We start from the raw sequence: 17,608 nt of genomic DNA, 5'->3' as shown, positions 1-17,608 counted from the left end.
CAAAGCGCACTTAAGTTTCGATAAGAGCAGGCTATCATCGTTATTGAGCTGCTATTATAGCATTCAACTTGTTCGTTTAAACCAGGCTTACGTTCGCGATTTTGTATCGGTATTTCTTGCGATCACATTTAAAACTCGGTTTCGGTAATCCGCTGCTGTTTTCCAGCGGCGATTTGCCAGAGCTGGGTTGCGTCCATTCGTCTTTTTCATTACTTGCCGCACGAGATGCTATCAAGTGGAAATCAAGTGTTTAATTTCGAGTAGCGGCCCGTGAATGGACCCAGACGTTTGAAAGCGTGTAATCACTTTCCAATCTGATGAGTGAATGAGGGCTAGTTTGGATGCCCCGTGACACATAACGGGCGTGAGCGAGAAAGTGGTTCCTCCGGCGAGAAATCGAACATCTCGTGCTCCATTCGCAGCCTCCGTAACCGTAACAGTCCACTCCCCTACCAAAATGCATGCGTGGGAGAATGTTGTGGATATCGGAAAAGGAATGAGTCTCCATTTACGCGGGAAAAATTACGTTGTAGGCTTGAACCCTTAACACCAAAATACAGGGTAGAGAAAAATTGTCTAGAAATATTAACCCTGGATAGCTGATGCCAGTATAAACAACATTAATAATGATGTTCATTTCGAAAATGCATCATTTTTAAAACTACGGAACTTTGAGCCTAGCGCTCCGATTTGCCGAGAATTTTCCCTGTTGCCGGATGTTCTGGTCAACTCATGACTGCGAATGCTTTTCCACATAAAAACCGTAAGATTTGATTATATATCTGTGATAAGATCGCCAACATACTAAATAGACAAAACCTTTTAGATAATTCAAGAGCAGTGTCTTTTCTAACGAAGTTAGCCATATCTTACGGACGCCAACATAATTCGGAATATCAGATCATATAAATAAAATAAGAGAGATAGACTGTAGAACAGACAGATTCAGAATGTCTTTTTTCCACGATCAAATAGAGATTATAACGGCAGCGATAAAACTCATAAATAGATTAGATGACCTGTGGTGTAGCCTACTAACCTATGTAAAACTTAATGCATGTTTCTTAATTTTATTATTATTTCTAACAGCATATGGTAGTAAAATTTATTTAGTATAATACGTGACGTTTTTTGGACCGTGTGGTGTGCATGTGGGAGTCCAATTGCATTCTGCATGCTGGTGATTGATCACCCCCTGCCAAACATCCTAGATGTGGCTCGCATGGTATTATGTTGATGTAGATGCTACGGTAGATAAGATTATATAAATAAAATAATAGATATAGATTGTAGAGCAGAGTGATTCAGAATGTCGTTTTTTTTCGGTATGACCAAGAATATGGAAATGGGAAAAATAGAGTATGCAATTAGTCGTAGGGGGTGACGTCATCAATTGTATCAGTCTAGGAGCCGTTGTCACCCCTGAGTTGTTTTTGAGCGTCATATTAATTCGTCGCGTGGCAATGACGATTGGTCGTCAGGATCGCGTATCATGAGATCCGGGTTGGGAGCGAGCGCACATGGCGTGGTGTAAATATTTCTCTTTCCCACTCGTTGCTCTGCTGTAAGATGCCCAAGCGGATGTCGCTGATAACAAACTACTGCGTCGCTGGTCGTCGGGGGAATGGCTGCTTATCTCAAACCTATGAAGTTAATCAAAACGAAGCGAGAAAGTGTTTTCATTGGATCCGGTGCGACGCGAAAACATATTAGGTGCACCTTCCCTTAGTGCTGAATTCATCAATAACTGTTGGATTTATCTGTTACTGTTAGAGTCAACAGTTATTGTTAGTCTTAACAGTTACTGTTAGTTTTAACACTTACTGTTAGTTTTAACAGTTGTCCCAATTTACTGTTGAATCCAACAGTTACTGTTGGATTTGACAGTTACTATTGGATTGAACTGTGGTCGGAATTAACTGTTGAAATTTCAACAGTTTTTTCGCCAAGGGTTGCCCTCTTTCTATCTCTCTCTCGCCGTCCGGCTCCTTCTGGCTGAGTGCGGTCACAACTAGAAATATTTTTGTACGATATCGACTTCCTAACAGATTCCATAGACATACGTATAATAGGCTTTAAATTGTTTCCACACCCGCCGCCCATTCTCATCCGACCTCTTCATTCTACATCTACGTCAACATAATACCCTGCGAGTCACCTCTAGGGTAGTGTGTTTTAGGTGACACTCTGTCTGATAATTTTCCTTTCCAAAATGCCTTATGGCTGTTGTGTCGATTGATAAGGCTTTGGATAACATTGCCAAATGCTTTGTCTATGACCATGGTCTTTTCACTCTTAACATTGTATAATATTCCTATATATGTATTATATTTTTAATAATAGGGGATGATCAAACACCAGCACGCAAGAGGATTCCCGCATGCATATCACATGGTCATAAAAATTTTACGCAAACTACCAAATCATTCTGCCAAATTCATGCAAAGGCAAAACTTGCCAACTACTCATTAAGGTATTCTACCTATGAAGCTAGAACATGCAAGACATACTTTTTAGATTTTATGTGGAAATTCAGAAACATGCATTAAAGAATACATAAGTTAGCTACGCTAAAAGTCAACTAGACCATTAGTAAGTCCTAACACTGCCGTTGTAGTCTCTTATCTATCGCGGAAAAAAACAACTTTCTGAATCTGTGTGTTCTACAGTCAAGTATTCATCTAACCTCTTTACTCTATGGCATAGTATTTGGAGGAGGAGACGGAAGGCTTCGGTGATTTGGCCCTGATGGTAGTTAGGTCAGGAAGGGAGGAGAGAAACCCGGCGTCGGATTTGGCATGCTCTGAACGAAAGGCGACAAAGGGACTTCGGCTTAACGTCCCAACCGACGGACGGACTACTGTGCATTAAGTGGCCTCCACAAAGCACCTGATGTAGGCTTGTAAAACTTCATTCGCCTTGACCGGTATTCGAACCCGTATCCCCCGATTTCCGGTCGAGTGCTTTAGCCAGTTAAGCTACCGAGGCGTCATTCTTCCCTGTGGATATTTTCGGACACTACCGGACAAGATGTTACTGGCCTTCTGAGCATATGATGCCACAAGCAGTCCAAATCGTGCGCACGAGAGCACTAGAGCAGGCCCGGACATAGAACACAAAGAGGTGTTCGCTCTAGAATAGTTTAAAGTATACCGGGACTAGCCGCGGTGATAACTTTTACGGGATTCACCCGCAATGCACAATCGTGCGAAATGTATCTGTAATGTATCGTGTAATGTATCGTGTAATGTATCTTTCGCACGGTTGTGCATTGCGGGTGAATCCCGTAAAAGTTATCACCGCGGCTAGTCCCGGTATACTTTAAACTTGTAAAACTTATTGATTTTTTCCGTCGCCATCTCGTTATTACATCCTTTTGCTGAAATATGCAGTATTGACGATGGTCACCGTTTTGCGGGTAGCATGTTACATAAATATGAACATAAAATATGGAACTTCCAGGAAGAAAATAAAATTAATGAAAAATAATTTGATAAAATATATTAATTTGAAAATAATTTTTGAGAGATGCCAAAAGAACGTGAAACTTGCGGCCAGTTTGAATTCAGATCAAGGATAGGAGTTGGTATTGGAAAGACACATGAAATGGTCGCGCCGAAGGCGCGTCGGAGTATACCGTACCGGTGAGCCAACCTCACCACAACCAGTCAAATTTAAATGTAATGTATACGCATTATTTCGTCCGCGTGCCCATGTCCTCGTGTATATATTTCCAACTTGACCACTGCGCACAGTCATTCTTACTGGGTCGAACCTTGCGGTTATTTGAATGGATTGCATACTGTCGCGGCTATGATACGAAATATCGAAGGCCTATCAATGACCGTGGCTGAAGTGGAGAAGTGGCCCTATCGAGAGGATCACCTTCTTCACTCTTTTGTCTCCTCGGCCGTTTTAACCATAGAGTTATTAAAGTACTAGAGATGGCGCTGCCAATGCTTATCTGTGAGGGAGGGTGAAGACGAGTGGAAATAACCCTCCGCCATATTGAGTGACCGTAGTTTTCTACTGGCGTAATAGGCCAGAAGCTGTCATTTTGCAATAGGGTAGTTTCCTTCATCAAAGAAAACGAAAGGCATTGATTGCGATTCGTTGCTTGCGACTGAGATTACCAATGCATGCATGAGGCACAGAGCTCAGGGAAACGTCTCTTAATAATCACCTATGAAAACTGGCTAAGGTCGGAAAGTTTTCTTCGTCCGATAGTCCAAATGAGCGGTCTCCCCGACAAATTTTGATGAGAACTCCCAGCGAACAATTGTTTGGAATGAAATGTCTATATTTGTTGGAGCTATGTATTTACTTTATAAAATCTATTTTTTCAAACTTTTGTTAAAAATGCTATAGGGATTAATAATCGGCATTTAATCCATAGTGATTCTTTACGATCATAATTTCTCAGTTCATTGAACTTATCTTGTTATTTTTGAACGTTAGTTCCATTTTGGGGTTTTGGCCAGGATTTCGCCTATGGACATCCGAGGTAGTTCCTGCTTCATTCAGTCCCTTTATGATAACTGCAGTGTCCCTCCGTGTGGTAACAGCGGTTTTTTTCTTCTCCTGAAATTGTATATGACGGGCAGGCAGAAGAAACCGCCTCGTCCTTTCGCCAACCCGCATTGTGGACGCCTCCCTCTCTACTCGAAATAAAAATCCGGAGGGGGGATGAGGGGGTAGCAGGGGTAACCCCTCCCCCTATTGTTCTCCACGGTCTTGGTAGGACTACTCAAGGCGCCACGTGACGGCACTTGCACTGCATGACCTTAACCCCTGAGATGTAGAGGCCTGAACACCCGAATTTCGATTGTCATCTATTGATTAATTAATATGCGTGTTTTTGTTTACGTCCCAATGGGAGTACATTGAAACTTTTCTTGCATTAAGTTATTTAGGCAGCTGATATTTGGTTGGTACGGAACATATCTAATTAATAATTATTGTGATTATCAAGTAATTGCTGCTTAAGGCCCATGAAGCGTTCTATGCGATTTTATCCTATATGTGAGACAGTCCTTCTATGAAACACGTTGATAGGAATATTCTCTATGTACCATTAATCTGGTTATTTTTTTCGCTAGGATACAATAATGAATGATTTTTTTAATGATAGAGAAGTGGCCCATAGAATGAGCCGTTCGAATGTTTGTGATTTTTTGTTTCTCGAACTCTGCCGTAAGAATGCTGTAGTAAGGGACGAAACATTTTACTATTGCACTGTAATAATTGCGTAAAAATCCGTCTTGAATAATAAAAATTGTTTCCTTAGTGTATATGTATTTCAAATGAGATTGCATCGGCACATAAAATGTAGCCCGCGGCAAGGTACGAAAGTATAACGTTATTGAACTCTGCGATTGAAAGCGCGCTTCACGTAGGCAGTCTAAATAGAAGTGGGGGAGGTGGTGTTCCGGCCTTTGCTTGCTTGATCTCGTTGTCTACGCTGTGACGACTCCCCGATTCCGGAAAATCGGAACTGTAGTTGGGCGCGCGCGCATTGTTTTCGGTCGCCATGACGCCCGTGATTATGTCTTCCTCAAGGGTCTGTCCTGAGCCCGTTATTTTTTTGTTTTACGGGGCCATTATGTTCTGCGCGAAGCGTGTTATTTTGTCGGAAGAAATTATTCAAATGACGCCCAATCGCGTGGCCCATGATTCACTCCTGCGTCGTATCCATGGAAAAGATTCGACTTTCTCCGAGTTCTTCCGCTCTGGCCTTGCATGGTTTTGTGTCCTTCAAATATTTTAGTTCTGGGAAATCAATAATATTTGAATATGAATTGATAGGCGTGGAACCAGTAAGTCATTGGCATAGCTGAAGTATTTTTTCTGGAAACTATTATAACTCTTGATTGTTTTTCCCGAAATATTATCACGCGACCAAAACTTAATACAAAAGACTTAAGAAAAGAGCATACGACCACCTTCTTCCGATATTAACGTAGACATTTTTGTTGCAAATTGTATTATTTTTTAAATGTTAAAATTATTATTATTTCTCCATTAAATTAGGATGGCTTTTCCCGTCGGCTGTGAAAGTGATACCTATTATTAACCCACTTTAGTGTGCGGAGTAGGACAGCACATCTAGAGGTCGATTGGAGTATTCTCTGTTGTTACATTCGTGATTGGGCGAGTCTGATCAACATTAGGCCACTACACTCTGAGACCGAGGGTCATCTATAGATGACGGTCGACTACGCTACTAAAAATTTTTCGGAACCGTACAATTTTAAAAATTTTACCTTTGGGCTGAAAGTGTTATCGAAGAGTGTACTGTAGGATAAGAGAAAAGTATATGTTGTGAACGTCACCATCCTGAATGCACATCCTTGAGTGTGTTCGCACGGTAGAAGCGGAGGAGGAGTTGGTTGTGACGTAGAGGCATCGAGCCCACCCCCTTTAAAAGGAGGCACTGGTGGAAACTCGACCTGTGGCAGGCACAGCGTGAAGAAGAGCGACGCACCGAAGCGACAAAAAGGTGAGGTGGGGTGCGCGCGATATGAGGTAGACGGAAGGAAAAGTCGCAGCCATGGAGATGCTCAGCAAGAGAGAGTACTATACTGTACTTCGTAAAGTCGAGCTGCCATTGATAACATCGATCTTGTCACCCGATCTTAATATCGATCCACGATATATATCATCGAGGTACCATGCAAGCCACCGCCAGGGTTTGGTGTGGCACGTGGTGATTCCACGCCAGGAATGCAGCTCTTAACCTAGCCTTAAGGGTCAGAACAGAAACTAGGAGAGTGCTAAAGATAAGAACTTGCTACCACGAAAATATGACTACCGGTTAGTAATAGAGAAACAAAAATTTATCGCAATAATTGAATGTTAAAATAATAATCAGTGATGACGGAGAAAATACTTCACGTGAAAGGATTATTTCTCTTAAAAATCGCAATAATTTTCTCGGGAAATATTGGAATTTGAATGGTGCAGTATTGGCTTGACTGCTTTTGGTCGATATCCCCTAGTTAGTTCCTCATGGACCAGTGGGCTCCCTATCTTTAGTAGCTACGTGATCAAGTCGCGGTCGAGAAAAGAAGAAAGTTCACCTTGTTAATTTTTCATACTCGCCCCTTCTCTCGAAGCATTTGGCTCGAGTGTAGTGATTGTGTGGGTAACTAGCACTCTCCTCGAAATAATATGAAAATAAAAATGCTAAGCGGCTGACTAAACCTTATTCTTTCACCAAAATAGCCTTTTATTTCAGGCAGGTTCAATCTCGATGATGCTATTATGAAACCTTTGTTTCTTTTTTAGGAAAAATGTGGGTGAAGGTATAAATAAAATGGCCTCTCCTCGTTGCTTTGCGCGGGAAACATTTTTTTCTTCCTTGAATATAAAAATCCTCCATGAATAAGGTAGGGTGTGGATAATGGTCGTCTATTTTAAGCCATCGAAATACTGCAAAGGTTTCAGTTTTCACGATCCCTTTTCAAAAATCTCACATTGGTCAAAAAAGTAAGGCTGTGAGCGCTAAGTTTACTCTCGTAGGATGTGGTGGCCCTAGCGTTTTACATTTAAATGCGTTTTAAACCCGAAGTAGTGTCTGCTAATAGTATTCCATGTACAGTCGTGACGCAATTGCAGACTTGTAATTAGCAAAGGTGAAATTACCATTTTAATTTTTTTAGTCATAAGTACGAAATTACCAACTTCTCGTTTGATTCCACCATCTTATGCTATTTTTAAGAAAAGCATTTTTTATTAATCGGTTTTATTATGAATAGATTGCCTGAGAAATAAAAAGCTTATGAACAGGCATCTTTCAGAGCGACGCGGAGAACATGTGAGAAGCTCGTTGTATTTGAGTAGGACCGACAAAAACGATAAATTAAGAGAGATATTTTGTTGAACGAATAGATTTAATAATTCGTTTTCCCCAAGATAATAACGAGGGACTTCAATAAATTGTAGGCGGAACTCAGGTCGCGCTCTACTTTTCCTTATGATCTGTTAACGGCTGGTGTCCTAAGACCGAGCTAAGGTGCTATTGAGGCCGATTGCGGGGTAGAATGTAAATGTAGATTAAATTAAATTTATGGAACTCTGACCTTGAATATTAACTTTATTAAACTACGCTTAAGTGGAAATGCCCCGTGATATCTTTGAAGTGGTCAGGAAGAGAGCAATATGTTGCGAAATATTTAAAGCATGAGAAATTCCGCCCTTTCTGTTCTCCTTGGTTTGCTTTTGAACTTATGGCTACGAAGCAGGCAGAAGAAATCTTTCCTCATTCCGCACAATTCACGAAATCGTGGAGACAGTTTTTAAAGATCTTCATTCGTATCTTTTCATAGCTCTGGGTTCGAAATCCAAACGCAAGTCTTAATAACTCCACCTAGTCACCCCTACCGAGGCAGCTGCTACTGGAAAATGCTGACAAGGGATGTTCTGTATACACCCTCAAAGTTTCAAGATGTCAACCAAGTTCAAAGCGAGTAAATCGTCACCAAGAAAAGACAAATCTAGTGGTGGGTATGCGGTACTTCTTTAATGTAAATTCGACGGAATTGGCATAGTTTTCGGGCTTTGTAATCCGTTGTTTGATCTCTGTTGACTGCAGTTTCGCCTGCATTCTCGCCAGAATCTGCGTGTGGGCATCCTCTTGCATGCTGGTGATTGATCACCCTCTGCCAAACACCCTAGAGGTGGCTCGCTGGGTATTATGTAGATTTAGAATCTTCGGGCCAGAAGATGCTGGACCGTAACTATCGTCATCAGATATCACACAACGCGTTGGAAACCCGGAATCAGTGGCAGTATCTACTGCTCTCCGCATTAGCCTTCGCAACGACGATATAGTTGTCAAGTCGATTCCTCTTTCTTCGCGGGCTGGTCCATCGTGTCGGACGCTGTAGCCTCGGCCGCCGCCGTCGTCATTGGGGTTGTTCTCTCCAACCCCACGCGTCGTCGTATTCCGTGGCGTCGCTGCGGGTAGCGTGCACAATGATGTCTCCTCCCCCCATATGAAAGGCTCTTCCCCCATCAGGGGCCCTCGAACGCCTCTAACCCACGCGCCCGTGATACGACGCGACGCCCAGCTGTGCACTCAGCACTACCCGTGCTTTCTGCAGGGGTGGGCCAAGGACATTTGACGAAAACCAGGACCCTGAAGGGAATGCAATGAGATATTGCCAACATTTTTTATTAATTTAGTTTTGTTCCTTGTATTGTTGATCGGGAAATAATAATTCTTTAATTCAGAATTCCGCTAGCGTTTCAGTGAATCTCCATCCATCTCCATCATGAGGTAAATGTCAGAGACTTATTCTATGTTTATTTGCAAACAGTTTCTAACGACAGTTTCACAGTAATTTATTGAATCGAAATATTAAAAAAAAAACAGTATAGGCCATATCAAAAGCAGATATATTCACAGAAACGGCATAATTCTGAATTAAAGACTTGTTGTTTCAAAAACTTTGGGGAGAACATAACTAACCTACAAGAAATAATGACTTGGAAAACAGACGCATGGAGTCCCACAAGGAAGCTTAACAGGCCCATCACCAGGGGCGGATCCAGGATTTTTTTCTGGGAGGGGCACAAGCAAGGCCGTATCCAGGATTTTGTTCTGGGTGGGGCACAAGGATACCTCGTAATACAAAACGAACGCAATGATAATGGTACCGTATTAAAAATCTTGCGTATTTTTGAGGGTCTGGGGGGGGCACGTGCCCCCCCCTGGATCCGCCTATGCCCATCACCGTTATGCGTTGCGGTCCTGAGATTTGTTCGACGCAGTTCTCCTCTCAATCACCGAATTGACGAGTCAAACTCGCGAATATTACAATGCTGGATCCTCCAGTCGCCTCTAGATGCACTATCTTCCTCCGCGCATTTTAACCGGTTTTAAAATATCGCTGACGGTGGACCGAATCGAATTGCACGGGAAATGGTATAACATAATTAGGGCTGTTACACGAAATTTGAATTCGAGATTATATTAGCTATCAATTCCATTGCTTTCGAATGCTACTCATCGCGGGTGCAAAAAGTTTATAGAAAATAATAGGAATGAATGGATCGCTACCGCCTCGTCGCCGCGCTTTGGACATTTTTGAAGACCGATTAAAATGCGTCTAAAGTGGCAAGATGAATCAAGATTCCTCGGGACAAACTGGGGCCTCCTCTATGCAGTCCCTTTGACGCGAATCGTGGGAGAAGATGTCTCGGAATGGAAACAAAACCGTTGAGCCTTAGCACTGTGAAATTAAGGAATTGTTAACTACCATTCTTTTTTATTAATTTTTATTTTGTTTTGTAGCGGTTAGGGATACCTCCCCTTACTTGGCACACCTTCGTTTTCTAGTGTCTCTACCATGTTAAAACTAAATTACCCTAACTTGGGACACTGTAGTAGGGTTTTTATTACATTTAACAGCAACAAAACTTAGCTGTAAAAAACACATGAACATTTTGTTTCTAAGTGGAGAATTTCTACGTCGAAATTACAATTATGACCTGTTTCCATTTGATGTTTGGCTACCATTGACCGATCGTCCCCTTTATTGAAATATCGTTCATGTTCCTTTACCCTTATGGTGAAACTACGGCCAGTTAGTTTTTGCCCCGCGTAAGCCGTACTGCGCGAGCCACATGAGACTTAGTGCACCCCACTTTTTAAAAATATTTCTGTCTTGTCCTTTGGATTTGACAGACAGACACTTTATAATGTTGTTAGAACGTAGGTTTCCGCGGCGATGGTCTGATCACTGCATTTCTTCAGGGTTTTTTTCGGCGTCAGCTTGTTTATAGACAACAGTTCCGCTGGCTACACTGCCAGCGTCTTCAGGTCGAAGGTGACGGCTGTTGGTAAGAGAGAAGCGCTCAGTCAGGCAGCCAATCACAGAGCAGCTCCCATCCAGCCTGCGGTATATATGCGAGGCAGAAACCAGACGAGGAAGAAAACCCCGAAGAAATGCAAAAACTTGATAATGTTGTTTGTAACAACGAAACGTGAAGTGTCAAAATAAAACTGTGGAAATGTTGCAATGCTTAATTTTACTAATATCAACACTACTCTTTGAAGACAGTATTATTATGCACCAATTGATACCGTTCTCACCAATCACACCGTTTACTTAGTGGTAGCCAACCTGAAATTATAAAACGTCCCCTTTTGTCCCAAGTATGGGCGACGAACAATAAATAATATGGAATTGAGAATTAAACTCAGGAAAAGACATCGATGCTGCTAAGAACCACTTCAACTCAAATTCTATGTCTTGTGTGCGGGATTTGGCTGTTATAATTTGTTAGAAGAATGATGGATGGCATCGAGTACGCGTTAATATTTACTGTTGGAGCCTCAAAGCGTTCGTTAGGGGCTGATTTCAAATTTGTTGCAAGCGTATTTTTCTGCACACCTGCGCTCAGTGTTTCGCTGCGCGCAGGTCTGCTTCGCCGCCGCTTTGAGGTCGTGCACCACATGCGAAGGGGGACGAGGTTCATCTCCCGCGAACACCACCGCGGCTTCGATCAGCGGACGAGAGCCCTCCTCGCCTCCGGAAATGTTCGCTTCTGTGGCGCGTCTTCCTCGGTGAGGGAAAGGCGTGGATTTGTCGCGGCCACCCTCTTGCCCTACTGATTTGTATCACTAACCTTGTTATATTGCAAGGTGTCTCATAGACGAGAATAGTCGGGAATCCGAAAATTTTTATAAAATCGGGATTCCGAGGGAAAACAGACAAATAAGGACGGCGTGGATGGTGTTATTCCCTATTTCCTAATTTTTGCTCAGATTCTGTTTTCGTCGCAGATTGTACCGAAATACCGGCATTGTTTGGAAGTCCATTAGTGACCGCCCATTGCGCGCTAGTAATGGCTCGCGTGAATGAATCATTGAAAGGTTCATTAGAAAATCGTATTTGGCCATTTTCATTTGGAATTACAGAATAATTGCGACAAAGTGAGAGAAATTAGCTACTTTTCCCTCGTTAGGCCACATCTGGAATACGCTGCCAGTGTTTGGGACCCTCATGAAAAAGGGTTAATAACAGAGTTAGAACGCGTGCAAAGAAGAGCTGCCAGGTATGTGAAAGGTCGTTACGATAGTCTTGTTAGTGTAACTGACCTCTTAGATAAACTCGGATGGGAATCTCTGTCGGACCGTAGATTGAAAAATAGACTAAACCTTTTAGATAAATTCAAGAGCAGTGTCTTTTCTGACGAAGTTAACCATATCTTGCGGACGCCAACGTACTACGGAAGATCAGATCATATAAATAAAATAAGAGAGATAGATTGCAGAACAGACAGATTCCGAATGTCATTTTTTCCACGATCAATAAGAGATTATAACGGCAGCAATAGAACTCGTAAATAGATTGCATGACTTGTAGTGTAGCCTACTAACCTATGTAAAACTTAAAGCATGTTTCTGAATTTCTATTCTATATTCTATTTCTAACAGCATATAGTAGTATAGTTTGTTATTATACGGGACGTTTTTTGGACGGTGTGGTGTGCATGTGGGAGTCCAAATGCATGCTGCATGCTGGTGATTGATCACCCCCTGCCAAACACCCTAGAGGTGGCTCGCAGGGTATTATGTAGATGTAGATGAAGGTATGTATGGAACGAACACTGATCAGGCAGAGAATGTTAAAGGGAAGACTGTAAGGTAAAGCGGAGGCGCAGGAGAATGGGATTTCAAGATACAGTGACGGGGAGTTTCCCTTTGAATTGTCCTAATCCTATGTTGAGGAGAAGAAGTTTTATGTAGGAGAAGATCAGACCGAAGTTATTGACTCAATGGTTCACGCAAACTCGTGTTCACGCGTATAACGGCGTAATAATAATAATAACAACCGGATGCATAATTACATTCAGGTAATCGAGAGAGGATGAGGAGAGGAAGAAAAGGATTTATTGATACGAAATCGAATGTAATTTATTTATTTATTTCATCACCAAAAACGACACAAAGGCTTTTACATTGGCTGTTCATTAAATAAATAATAACTAAAAGATAACAATCAATAGCACACAAAAATAAAAACTAACAGAAAACAAAATTATCAAACATAAGAAGGGGCACTATTGATTAGACATAGGTGAATTATTCAGATGGCATTTTAAGGTAGCTTTGTAACTAGTGTCAGAGGAAAATAGGTCCAGGGAAGGGATTTTGAAGCTAGGGAGTTAAACAAGGAGGGGATTCGGTGGAACAGAGAGCGTTGAGAGATGGAGAGACGGAATCGCGGAATGTGAAGCAGAGAGTTGTTTCGTAAGGGGCGAGGAGGAATATGAAAGAGGAAAAGAGGGAGAATTTCGTTTGTCCCTTAATACGAATTACAAGTTGGTAGGTCCAAGTGGAGCAGGCAGGTGTTGTTGTTAAATTTAATTAGTCGTATTCCATTCAAAGCTGCCTTCGCCGTTATAATACGTTGTTGATAATAATAGTGGGATGATTATATATTTTGGCGGTGCCAACCTCACTCGAAAAGCATCAAACGTTGAGTAGCCCAAACTGAGAGGAAGCCAACGAACAAGTGCGTGGGACCGATGATGAAAGATACGGGGAAGGAGAGCCTCGGGGAAAGATAGGCAGGAATGGAGGGCTTCAGTGGACAATCTTAAGTATGAATTAACGATAATTTTATAGCTCCAGTGTTATAGGTTTTGTGGGACCAAAATAGTGATCTATCGACCAATCATTTCCCGATTCACGCAGTCATTCCCACCTGCCCATTTTCCATCGCTTCTTCCGCTCCATTGCTTTCATTAATTACAACTGTCATTAAGTCATAAGCCGAGAATGACGTTACATTGGCTGAAAGTCGGTGCCAGCGATGGTTTCTGCGACCGAAAAAGGGACGCGCTGAGTGATGTGATAGGAAAAAGTTTGGGATTGTCATCTCTAGAGCTATAGTGGAGAATCATTGCGTGGGAACAATTTTTTCCACCATTATTGGAGATATCGTTGCTGAAGGGACGAAAAAAAAATTCAGGCTATAGTATCGCAAAAACTTGTGTGAATGGCTGAAATTTATTAATTGTCCTGGGGCTGCACCCCTCAAGGACAAGAAATATAAATTTTTGAGCAACTTAAATAGAAAAATCAACAATTTGGAACTAGCATGGTGCACCGGCACGTAACAATAGATTTAGATTTCGCACCTAAACCGGTAGAGTGCACTAACCATAACTTTGGTTCTCCCATCCAAGGGACGTTTACTGGACGTGTTTGGTTTCCCACTGTCCCTATCTGGGATTTTTCTTCCTCATAGGAAAATCCTTCCGGGATGGTGGCAGGGAAATAGCTTTGCTTGGTTTCGCTAGATTGGGCCTCCTTTGCTTCCATAGCACTGGAGTGTTTTATCCCTCTCTCCCTCCCTTCCAACCCTTTCCCTTCCCTGGAGGCGCCGGCGGGCTCCGATCGCGACGGCGTCTCCATCCTTTTTCCTTCCTCTCTCCTCCCCCTCCCCGGGATTCCTGGCGTATAAGCCCCTGGCTTGGTTCCGGGCCCCGGTGCGTTGTACCCTCATCAGGGTTCGCCTTGAACCCTGAAAGTTCTTGGACGTGTTTGGTGTGACATTCTTTGTCTTTGGTTCTCACATCCAAAGAGTTAATTCTGACGTCGCATGATTCTTAATGGCGCATCCAAACCTCCCCGCCCAAAAGCGTTTAGGGTGTAGCATCCAAACCTATTCTCTCAGTGTGGAAAATTAATACAATCGTCACAGTTGAAAGGCTGAATGCAAGTATTTGGGAAATCACCTGGCAGAATTCGTCGGCAGACTTTCTTTTTAAGTTGGCAATCAAAGAACTTTGCTAAAATACTATTATTAAAAAAAATCCAAACACAACTACTATAAGCATTCACTAAGATATACGAAATGATAACATTTTGTAAAAGTAAGTTTTTGCACTGCGGAGCGAGAGGTAACGCTGCTCGGAGCATTTAATTTCCCTGCGTGGCCCAACCGGAAGGTCTTTGTGAATTGAGCACTCAACCCTGCCCCGCCACGCTCCCCTACTTCCGCGCGTATTGCGCGCGTAGGATTCCTTCCTCACCCCCTCTCCTGTCCCCCTCCATCCACCCCCGTAGTCCGTTCCCCTTTGGTGCGCACAAAGGGACTGCATAGAGGAGACCCAATTCCATCCCCATATAAGGCTGATTTCTGTCTCCACTTCGGTCATATTTTAATCGGTTTTCAAAAATGTTCGCGGCGCGGTGATGAGTGCAATGCGATCCTCTTTTTTTTCAATATTTTGCACTACAACGTTTATAATCGCGAGAAACATCATGGAAAAGTAATGAAATTGATAGATCACATCATCGCGTATATAAATTTCGGTTTGTGCCCTTAATTATTCCATATTTCCCCTTGAAAATCAGATCAATTTGTCCGTCAGCGACGCGAGTGGCGAATTTTGTGAACCCATTTAAATGCGCGGTGGGCGACAAAGTATTTTTTGAGGCCGACTTGAGGATTCTCTTTTGTAATATTCGTGGGCGCGCGGGTCGGCAGGTAATGGCGCCGAGCAAATCCCCTATGGCGCCATGCACTGCTCACGGAGATTTTCAACCGAGTCCCATCATACCTTTCTTAGTCTCCTTGACGAATAAGAAGAAGTACGTGTGTCATTCCACCTGTTTGATTTTTCTTGACTTATTGTGGCCGTGTTTTAGAACTCATCTATGCAATTTTTTCAATGTTCCATTAAATACTTCCCGACAGTTACGAAGTAATTTCAATCCAGAGTCAGTAAAAACCCCACTCTTGAATATCCAACGGCTTAAAAACAAATCTCCACCTAAGCTATAATTTTCCACCGATTCGCATCATATCTGTTTTGAAACGTTGGACTCATTTATGCTCAGCGATGCGAGTGGCAAGTTTTGCTAACCCATTTAAATGCGCGGTAGGTGACAAAAATTATAAGAGCCGACGAGAGCTAAATCTTCCATTGTTATATTCGTGACTCAGCCCGAAGTCGACTTCGTGGTATTGGTGTTGCGCAAGGCGGCCATATTAAGCCATGCTTTCGCCCTCACTTCCTCCCGAAATTCCGCCTCTGACCCTTGACATCGTGAGTGTGTCCTGGTGTAAAAATGCTTCCTCGTGACGCAGTGGCGATGTTAACTGTGGGAGTGCCGCCCTTTGGTCTTCTCGACGAATAAGAGGAAGGACGAGTATCACTCCACCTGTCATTTTTTCTTGACTTATTGTGGCCGTGTTTTAGAATAAATAGGAGTAAATAATAATCCAGATTAATTACAAACTTAGATTCACAGCTTTGGGGCGATGATAGGAAAAATTAGCGTCTTATCTGGACGCCCTCTATCCTTTTTCTTGCCGCACAAAATTTATTAAAATTGAACTAAGATGTTTCTTAACCGCATCAATTTCTTGCCGGAGTTTACTTATCAGTTCCATATTATTTTATTTTTCATTCCTTTGTGTCTTCGTCCACGATTCGCGGTTAGAATTAGCAAAACACGGATGCAAAATCACCTGAAAAAATGCCTACGGCTCGACGCGTTCCAAAGTTTCGCGTTAACTTTCCCGCTCATTTATGCTCCACCAGCCCTCCCTCCCATTAATGTTTCTCTTGTGGCGACTGCCTGCCCTACACCCCCTTACAGGGACATAAGTTATTTTATAAAAATCTGATATCAATAACTGCTACTGCCAGTGCCTTAGGTTTTTTAGTTAAGGTTTAATTTTTTTTTAATTATCAGGCGAATTTTGGAAACGAAGGCATATGAAGACCAAGCCATAATAGCTACATCAGATTTTGGTAAAAACCAATGATAAATACAAATTTCAACATTATGCGAACGAATTTTATAGCTTATTTAATGAAATTAATGTTTTTCTGATGCATGTAATTTGTAAAAAATTACCTCCACAAGCAACCCACATACCACCCAAGCACTCGTCGTTGGTAATTTTTGGCCACGTGCCTGCTGAATGCATGATGATATTTACATGCTTGTAGACTACTCTGGGTTGAGTTCAACACTCCATATCGTATGAGTCGATGGTTGAAGCACTGCCAAGGGATAATATTGAGGATTAAGAGTGGTGATCTGGTTGAGGTGTCAAATCAGTAGATCATTTAAAGATAGAAAATACGGAAGAGTTGACTGCCCTAATGTTAAAGACACAGGAAAATGTTGACAAGATTCTCAGCGTGTTCCTATATCTTAAATTTGATACTTTTACCAAAGCAGAAATTTCTCAGTGGCAATTTTTATATCAGAGAAAATCCGTGTATTTTTCGTAATGTTATATACTCCTCCTCTAGTCCACAGGCAGATTTTTATTTCATGAGTTGGTTGTTTATTCATGGTGAAGAGGGAATCTCACAGAAGTCCTTGGCAATATCATTGAATGTGTTGGATAATTATATTGTTACTGAAATAAACTGGCCTTATGACAAAACTATTCGGAATATACCTTAGAGGAATAGAAAAGTATCTTAAAATACAAGCTATCACCTGGAGATACCTTTTAATATGTTTTATTTATACATATGTGTCTCTGAGAGGCGAAAAACAAACATAGCTGTCGCCTCACTCATAAAAAATTAAAACTATGATGACCCATTGTGATCTGTGTTT

General features: G+C 42.0%; 1 protein-coding gene across 1 annotated transcript in view; it reads left to right on the top strand.

The window, feature by feature from the left end:
• LOC124162565 overlaps nt 1–17,608 on the top strand; it is a gene marked incomplete at its 3' end in the record, with an annotated part of 197,599 nt that overhangs the window by 143,101 nt on the left and 36,890 nt on the right. The gene's annotated exons all lie outside the window — the stretch shown is intronic.

The sequence above is a fragment of the Ischnura elegans genome, chromosome 7 (assembly GCF_921293095.1).
Source record: "Ischnura elegans chromosome 7, ioIscEleg1.1, whole genome shotgun sequence".
Lineage (NCBI taxonomy): Eukaryota > Metazoa > Arthropoda > Insecta > Odonata > Coenagrionidae > Ischnura > Ischnura elegans.
This window is presented reverse-complemented; position numbering and strand designations above follow the sequence as displayed.